Source organism: Salvia hispanica, chromosome 2 (assembly GCF_023119035.1).
Source record: "Salvia hispanica cultivar TCC Black 2014 chromosome 2, UniMelb_Shisp_WGS_1.0, whole genome shotgun sequence".
Taxonomy (NCBI): domain Eukaryota; kingdom Viridiplantae; phylum Streptophyta; class Magnoliopsida; order Lamiales; family Lamiaceae; genus Salvia; species Salvia hispanica.
Genome location: NC_062966.1, coordinates 33991292 through 34001145, shown reverse-complemented (window position 1 = coordinate 34001145; position 9854 = coordinate 33991292). Strand labels below are relative to the sequence as shown.

Genomic DNA, 9854 nt, shown 5'->3' with positions numbered 1-9854 from the left:
CGGAGGGAGTACTTATTTATTAGTGGACGAACAAATAAGGAAAAATGGAATATCTATCAATATATAAAGTGTCAGTTTTTTGGCATGCCACGTGGCACTCTTTTTGGCGGGAAACATCGTAAAATTTTGGCAGAATCTTAGCATAAATTTGTGATCTTAGGGTGTGTCTGGTAGGCTTGAAACACCTTGAAACACCACTGTTCACACCCATTTTCCATCGTTTGGTAGCTCATATACAAATCGCACGACCCGGTAAAACCAGTCGGGTTTCCGATGTGTACATACTACTATCAACGGTTTCATGTTAACTCAATCTCGGTAGTGAGCAGGTATTAGAGATCGGTTTTTCAGGATTTGGCTGAAACGGTGGTGTATACCCATTTTTACCCTCCAAATTCTCCAATCGAAGCAACCGTCACCCCCTTCCGTGCACAATTGAGCTGGTAAAGTGCACTTCTCCGACAGACGCAATTTCAGAGCGGCTGCGTTGTGGAATCCAAATCCGACTCAGGTGTGTTTTGAATGTTCGATCTGTGGAGTTTTACCTTGATAAGGGTCCGATCTGTTTGGGATTACTCCGTCGGGGTGGACGACGTCTTCGGATTTGATGAGTTTGGCGGTGCTCACGGTTTTGTCGCCGTTGAGCGGAATCTTCTTGCGGCAGAGGATGGTGTGGTTGGAGGGCTTGGCGGGGGGATTTTCTGGTAATGCGGAGGCTAGGGTGAGAAGGAAGAGGATGCCATAGATTTGACAATCCATGGCGTCCGGTGAATTTTGGGCTCTGTTGAGAAGAAAGAAGGAGGGTAGTATAGGCATGGCATAATTATTTTCAAGGGTTCTCAAGTTGAACCAAACGACTGAATTGGGCTTAACAATATGGGTGGACTGAACCAAACAGATGATAATTGTGCCCATCAACTCTGGAAAAGTCCATTTCCAACAAATCCCTGAAAATAATTGTGGGAGCTACCATCCGAGCCCTTATTGTAAACTCCAGTTGATTAAGAACTTGCATCAGTTTTCTTTGTATGTTTCCAGAATTGCGTAGGGGTAGGGTGCAGCCTATTTGTGAATTGTGTGGGGTAGGCCCTATGTGTTTTATACTTGCATAGACTTTTGTAAGAAAATACTAGTATTATATTATACAATATATATATATATATATATATATATTTTATTCTTCTAGAATATCTTCTCAGCTCTTCCCAATACAATTAATCCCTGAAAAAATATTAATACTAGTATGTTAGTACTCATACTTGAAACTTATATTGTATACATTTGAAATTATGAATGAAATTGTACCTATGATATCATAGACGTAGGGAATAGAGTCACAATTTTAGAAATTGAAAAATGAGAATAAAATCATAATTTTAGAACATGAAACATGACATACAGAGAGAGGCCGAGAGATATTAAATGTACAAAAAATTTTCCTGCAAAGCAATAGCAATTATATATTTCCAATGCAATTTATCCTTGAACTAAGTTTAATAATATGTTAGTATTTATATTTAAAACCTATATTTAGAATGATAAAAAAAATAGCATCTGAGAAATCCAGAGAGAGAATATAGTCACAATTTTAGAACATGAAAAAAAAGAGAAAGAAAGAGAGAATGAAATTAAAATTTAGAAACATGAAAAATGTGAGAAAGAAAGAGACAAAGAGTGGGACAGAATATAAATTTATAAATTTGTTGTATACAGATACCATACTAAATGAAAAACCTATCAAGTAGTATATATATTTTAAAAGAGTAAAGGCTAAAATTGGTCCTGAACATATGGTCATTTTACGTTTTTTGTCCTAAACATTATCTTTTGGATTTTGTGGTCCTGAACATATGGAAATTTGATCATTTTGGTCCTCCATCAACATTTCCGTTAAAAACTAACGGTCAACGGGTTTAATCCCGATTTTGACCAAATTAAACTTTAAATTCTGATTTTTTACTCCCTAATTAATTCCCTAATTATTTTAATAAATAATATGAAAAAATAAAAAGAAAATAATTGACCTGCGCCCTCTCCCTCCTCCACTCCCCCGCCAACCTGACCTCCGCCGCCCTCTCCACCACCGCATTCCTCATCGACGCCGACTCCGGCGACCGCCTCACCTACTCCGACTTCCTCCAGCGCCACCTCCCTCTCCTCCTCCCTCACTTCACTCATCTCCAAAAACGACATCGCTTTCGTCCTCTCCCGTCCTCTACTTCTCCCTCATCTCCCTCGGCGTCGCAATCTCTCCTTCCAACCCGCTCGCCTCCGCGCACGAGCTCGCGCAGCAAATCCAGCTCAGCCAACCCTCGATCGCCTTACCAACTACACGAAATCAATCTCCCCTTAAAACGCTGCAAATTCCCAAAAAAACAACAAAAAAAAACCCAAATTCCTCCTCCATTTGCAACGATGATGCACATGACCTTCTACTGGGGCCAAAGCGTCACCATCCTCTTCGATTCATGGCAGACCAATTCCTGGTCGGGCTACTTCCTCTCTCTCTCTTCGCCCTCTTCCTCTTCGGCGCCTTCTACCAGTACTTGGAGGAGCGCTGCCTCCGATTGAAGCTCCTCTCCGTCGCCAAACCCCCCTCCTCTCCTCAACAAGCTCGGCGGCCGCCGCTGGGGGCCGTACCAGATCGCCGGAGCGATTCTCTTTGGAGTCAATTCGGCGATCGGGTACTGCCTGATGCTAGCATTGATGTCGTTCAATGCGTTGATGAGGCAGTCGCCGGAGTCGGCGTCAATGAGGAATGCGGTGGTGGAGAGGGCGGCGGAGGTCAGGTTGGCGGGGGAGTGGAGGAGGGAGAGGGCACAGGTCAATTATTTTCTTTTTATTTTTTCATATTATTTATTAAAATAATTAGGGAATTAATTAGGGAGTAAAAAATCAGAATTAAAAGTTTAATTTGGTCAAAATCGGGATTAAACCCGTTGACCGTTAGTTTTTAACGGAAATGTTGATGGAGGACCAAAATGATCAGATTTCCATATATTCAGGACCACAAAATCCAAAAGATAATGTTTAAGACCAAAAACGTAAAATAGTCATATGTTCAGGACCAATTTTGGCCTTTACTCTATTTTAAAAACTAAGCATTGAATTCGTTTGTGTAAAGGAAATTGGAGACATAATACATCCTATTCAATAAATACTAGATGATATGATTTGCAAAGCATTCTAGAATTAATATTTGCAAAGAGTAGTAATTGTATTTGAAATCTGACTCTAATAATCTCTAAGACCATCTCCAAGGTTACACTAAAACCTAAAATGGGATAGGTATTTTGCTCCAATAGTACTCAAAAACCAATCCTATTTTTGGTTTTTGAGAAAAAAATACCTATTTTTAGGTTTACACTAAACCAATACCTAAAAGTTTTTCAAATTTTGTGAGTGAAAAAGGCATAATATAGAGAATATTCTTTTAAATTTGAGTTTAGTGTAAATGGTTGGAGTAAAATCAATATTTAGTGTGAGATTTACACTAAAATGAGTTTGAGTTTAGTGGAATGGTTGGAGATGCTCTAATACCTCATCAACATTATGTTCATGTAAGTTAGATATGACTATGTTGTCAAGTATAGGTATAGGACATAGCTTGAAAAGAAAGAATTACATACCTTTTTTTAATATGGTGATGTCTTAATGTAGTAGAGTAGATATTGTAGCCCCTCACGCTTGCAATGTTATCTTGTCTCTGTAATGGTTGTAGAGTGAAGAGGAAACTGGCACATAATTGTAAAAGATTTTTGTACTTATTATTATTTGATATTCTTTTCTAATATTTATATTTTACTATTATCTGAGAGGTCTCTAATGATGATGTTTTTATGGGAAAACTGCATGATTTCAAACCTAGATGCTCAAGAAGAGAGTCCTGTAAATACCTCCTCTGTAAACACTCCCATTGTAACTTACTTCCCCTCTCAAACGAAATCAGTCAAGAGAATCAAAAGAAAAATAGTTCAGTTTCTTAATTCTCCCCTAATTCATTATCTGTATACTCTCTCTCTCTTAGTATCTGTTCTATCTATTTTGTTATGATTCTTCACTCTATTCTTAATATATTTGTTTATGTTTTTTTTACAAATTTTAATACTAGGTATACAGTTAATGTAGTGTTCTAACCTTGAACGTTTCATTGGTTCCATTTGTTTTATCCTTGCAACGTTGAATGGCCTCTCTGTTTGAGATTCTGTGTAGTCTGTCCCTGCATATGAAAGTTTAGTAAAAATTTGTTAGTGCCTGTGTTTCTTGCTTCTCTATTCTTCATGAATTTATTTTTCAGTTTATTTAATTATTCACTGACCTGTTTCTTCATTTTCTATGCATTCTTTCTTCTTTTTCTTTTTTTCAGTTCTACTTTCAATCATTTAAGATGATTCCCTGAAAAAAATTGAAGCAACATTAACAAACTTAGCATTTAGATAGTAAATATGCTTTCAATAAATTATTGACTTTTGAGTATTTGTTTATTGTGGCAGAAAGCACCAACTGAACAATGACACCTTTCTTTTCCTTGATAGATAATCTTCCTCCCAAAGTTACCAACTGTATCATCAAAGATCCGTTGTGTGCAGGTTTATAAAACAAATTATGGAGACAACAAATCTACGTGACCGTACAACCAAAATCTAGTTTATTTGATTAAAAATAGGTTTATTTATGTATTTAATTAAAATATTTAGATGCATATATAATACATGGAAAGTGCATAATATTGTGGTCATATATTTATAATTTTTGTATAATTTTTTTATTTTTTTAGAATCATAAATATAATTAGTGCATACTTTAATTCAAATATTAAAAAACAATAAAAAGAAAATTCAAATATAAATATAAAAAATGAGGTTAAAGGTTAATAAGTCTTTTTAACTTATCCACTTACTATATTTATAATTTTAATATATAACTAATCCATCAAATTATTAATATAACTTTATTTTGGTTGTACAAATTTTGGTTGTTTATCATTACTCTTCTTCTGGAGACAAGAATGATAAGATTATTAGTACATAATGTTGTATATTGATTTTGTTAATTATCTGAGTGTATTGGGAACTGAAAGGTCATATTGGTTTCTAAAACGTCCTATTCTTTTTTTGTTGAAGTTACAAGTTATTACAGATGAAAAGGTTGAAGATATCTGCAACATTGAAGAGTTGTTCATCTAGAGTATCTGGACCTTCAAGTAGGGGTCAGTAACATACCTGTTTAAATTTTTTTAATGCTTCTTCAGTTTGTTTTCCTGCCAGACAGAATTTTTGTTAGTTCTTGAGTTCTACAAATTTTGACAAATATTGGCTTTTAAATCGTTATATGCAATATGGTTAATGACTGTAGTATACAATAAGCTTATGAACATGCTAAATATAATAAGCTTATGAACATGAAAAATAGGAGAGTTTATTACCTAATACGAATATTATGTTAAAAAGATGGAATATCCAGATAAATCTAAATCAAATTACCGACTTTAATATAAATTTGACACCACTTATAATATTCAAGATCTATTTTAGATGAGTCAAAGTAAACAGTATAACTCATACAACGAAACATAGAGTCATTTCAACCGTCCTTATTTATTCTCAATTCAATTCAGTTTAATTATATTGATAACTATCTGCTATTTACCTCTGCTGATTTTTTTTCCCCTTTGCTGCCATTACAATCTTCATTGTTGTAGCTCAGTGCCTGCACAAAATAACACGTTTATGCAAATAAATTATAAATCGGTCTGAATTTGCTAATTTTTTTTTGTACAAACGCCCACATTGATACCAGACTGACCACACTATTACAGTATCAGCAGACTTGGCACGCAACTTCATTAACAATCCATGTACTAAGTAATTACTAAGTTACCTTGACTGTATAGCACCAATATAAGTCTTTTTGTATTCTGATTCCACCATTCATTTCCCCTGCAAAATAGTTTAGTAAAATTTGTAAGCTAACTAAAGAAGTTGTTTAGCATACAAATTACAGAGACGGTGAAGAAAAGAAAAACAATTGTTGCATATGTAGTTAGTACTTATGTAATCATGGAAAACATAATACTCCCTCCGTCCCGATTTAGGAGTTCCGGTTGAGTCGAGCACATGTTTTAAGAAAAATGTGTTTGAGTGTGTAATAAATAAATATTGTAGTGGATATTGGGACTCACTTTTAATTGAGTGTCCAATAAATAGTTACTAGGAGTATTTTTAAAAGATAGTGGATGTTGGGACCTACTTTTAACACTTTTTTTATTAATTGTAGTGGATGTTGAGACTCACTTTTAACACTTAGTATGCATTTTTTATTAATTTGTCTCAATCGAAACTCCTAAAGTGGGACGCCCAAAATTGATCAACCGGGACTCCTAAAGCTGGACAGAGAGAGTACTTTATAACTTTGTGATGCAACTCAACAGTAAGTTTTCTCTCAAGTCCTTCACTTCAAGTGACTAAAAGATGAGCAATTGAGCATAGTAGGTAACTTCAATAAAGTTCAAATGATGATTATACAATTTATTCGAAGTTTAAATAAAACTTCACGACAGATGTTTCTTAATGGTAATTATGTAAAACAATGTATAGCCTACTTTAAGACCTTTATGCAGCACAAACTTTAAGTATCCAAGTTCAATTTGCTTCTGCATATGTAAAATCTACTTTGAGAATAAGTTTTATAAGTGGATTAGGATATAAACCACAAACTACTACTATCATAAGACCGTGATCAAATGAATAAGCTGCTAGAGAGAATGGATTTGAAATTCACAGACTAAAGAATTGTCATAGTGGTAACCTAACCATGATGACTGGAGATCCCAAGAACTTGATTCAATGGGAAACCTAAGCTATGAGCGTTCGTGAGAAACACTCATCTACATCTATTCCCTAGAGAGCAATAGAGTGTTTGAAAACTTGCCTGAGGTGAGGATAAGTGTATGACTTTTAATGATTCCTAATAATCTCAAGGAGATTGAGTTCTCAAAGAGATCGAGTAGGGCAAGATACTCGAGCAGGAATCACCTATGTAAGTGTGAAGTGTGGCCGCTTCAAATTACACACTTATGAATCCAAGTGGTGTCCAAGGCCGCAAAGGACACACAACGTAAGAACGGATGAGGTTGAAGTGTTTAAGTGTTAACACCATTTTCTCGGTGCACGCCGTGGGGGACTAGTTCAAAGCATCACGCTACTAGGCCGTTTGTGTATCCGATGGCGTTGACTATGGAAGGTTCAAAGCTAAAAATTACCTATCCTTATGCTTTTATACCTCTCGATGGTTGAGCTTGTGTTTGCATGCATATGCATTTGGCAATTTCCACTCATGTGAGGGATTGTTGGAATCATGGATTAAATGTGCCCAGTCAATGGACTTTGACAAAATAATAAATGTGACGAGACATTTTATTTTCTGAAATTAAATGCTACAACGTCGATCTGCGTTTCGCATAGATGATCGTGGCATATTCACTTTCTCAAATCCGATTCTCGGTGAGAGAGAAATAGTGGATTAAAGTTGGGCACAATTGAGCTTTATCTAAGCTTGGATGTAGGGAGCAAACAACTAGTGTTAGTTGTTCCACATTGGAAGTGAGAGCCTCTTTGAAGGTGTATGAATTAAGTGCTCTACCACACTTGATAAAATCTAGTTGATCAAGCTGGTGGACTCCAGTGACCTGATCAAGCTGGCAGAGGACCTGATCAAGTTGGAGAACTACTGATAAGGCTCGTTTCATGCATCGGTTTAGGGTTAAAATTCTGTGCATTTGGGGCGCTAATGTGCGTTTATGAGTTCAGGTGCGTAGTAAATCTGCCGGACCCAGGAGTTGCTGTTACCCGACTCTGGCAGATGCAAAAGAGATGGAATTGAAGTAAAAATCAGACGTCGTCGTTCGGACCTGGGAGAATCAAAAGTTGGCGACAGGAGCAGAATGGAGCGAGAGCAGATTATTTTAAAGAGTCTTACTCAAGGGCAAGAGCGTCAAATCACCAGAGGGATACCCTAGGGATCAGAGCTTCACATATATAAAGAGCTCAACCTTGAAGAACAAGACAGCCGTGAACAACCACTTCTACACTTTCCTAGCTCTAGCCTTCGTTCCATGCTTTAGTTCCACACTTCAAATTTCTCATTTCGTCTGCTGCGCACTTGGATATGGAAGATTCTGGCCACCGTGGTTCTCATCATCATCGTTATTTTGTTGTGTAACACCGCCTTGTGAAGGCGAAGAAACAATCTTATTTGCTTTCGTTTAGTACTTTGTGGTTTTTAAGTTCGCAACTCTAGTTTCCGACTTTGATCGACTGGATTCAGACTTATTTCGAGTTATTATGGAAGTTTATGTTTGCTTTTGGTTGGATATCGCTGAGCTTATGTTTATCTCTTGCTTTTAGCTTTCATTATTGTTTGTTATTGGATGTTTGGAGCTGAAATACGTTGGTTTGTTGATAGAGGTTGGGGATTTGCGTATGGAGATGTTTGAATTTGTTGAATCTTGGTGTTTTTTGAGTTGGAGTTTTGCGTATTTGGTGTTTGTTGTTTACGTTGTGCGTGATTGTGGCTATTTACTTTCTGTTTCTGCATCCTTTAGGTCCAGTAGCGTAGATCTGATTAATTTAGGCTTTAATTTCTCGTTTTAAGTTTAGATCTAAAGTTTGCTCTGTTTACATGGTGTTCAATACTCTGTTTTATTTGCTATTCTCGTTTGATTCCCGAAGAAGATGAAGTTGTTGGTAGTTAGAACCAGATCTGCTTTATGTCAGTACTTTTCAGCATGTACTTTGCTTTTTCTGCATTGTCCCCTAGACCTGTCAGTACGATCTGCTTTGTCTTTTTACTTTTCTATATGCTTTTCCAAACCCTGGTAGTTTAAGGAAATTTGTCTTTACTTTTCGCTTTATGCTTGTCTGTCCAAATTAGGAAAGTCTGTCTAGTTAAGTTTACTCCAGTTGTCTTAGAACTTTAAAATATCTCAGTTTCTCTAAGTCATGTATGTTCCGTACGTTCTTAGTTCTTAGACCCAGTAGGTAGAGTAAAGTTTTTCTATCTCTCAGACCCAGTAGTTTTAGGTTCTCGACCCACAAAATCGCGTGGCAGCAGCCAATACCTTTTTCCCAAAACATCCTCAAATGCAGTTTCGTAACACCTTCGTCCTCGTGGGATCGATCCTTTACTTCCCTGTGCTAAGTTGTAGTATAGTGGGTTGAGGTTTTTGAAGGAATAGAGTGCACCCAACGACCCCTTTCTGATAGTTTCATGATCTTCTAGCCTCTGAAGTCTAGTCGAGTCCTCTGGACCTGTTAGATCGAGTGACACATACCACACCACACGCACTGCACTTCTAGGACCTGTCAACTGCCTTGATCAAGCTGGTGGATTCCAGTGACCTGAACAAGTTGGCAGAGGACCTGTTCAAGTTGGGGAACTGTCTTGATCAAACTGGTGGACTCTAGTGAACTGATCAAGCTGGCGGAGAATCCAGGTGACCTGATCAAGCTAGTAAAGTCTAGCGATAAGATCAGGTTGGAGCTGGCCTAGACCAGTGGACTGATCAAGTCAATTGCTGACCCGATCAAGTCAAACTCACTTCAAGATGTATATATCTAGATACATCCCAGATTCAAAATCCGTAACGGTTTTGTAACCCCCGTCGGTTACAGAATATCCATAATGACAACCATTAAGATTGTTGACCCCTGCATGTGGATTGAGCCTATAAATAGGCTAGTCATTTGTGCATTCTGCATCAATCATTCTACATCAGAAAACTAGAAATCATACACAAGCATCATAAGCTCTCTCTTTGCATTGTCTTCGTCGAAGCTCTGCCCTCGCCTTATTCC

At 37.0% G+C, this 9854-nt stretch overlaps 1 pseudogene; it reads left to right on the top strand.

The window, feature by feature from the left end:
• The first annotated feature begins 2415 nt into the window (after positions 1–2415).
• LOC125206849 lies at positions 2416–5186 on the top strand (annotated as a pseudogene).
• Positions 5187–9854: the final 4668 nt, after the last annotated feature.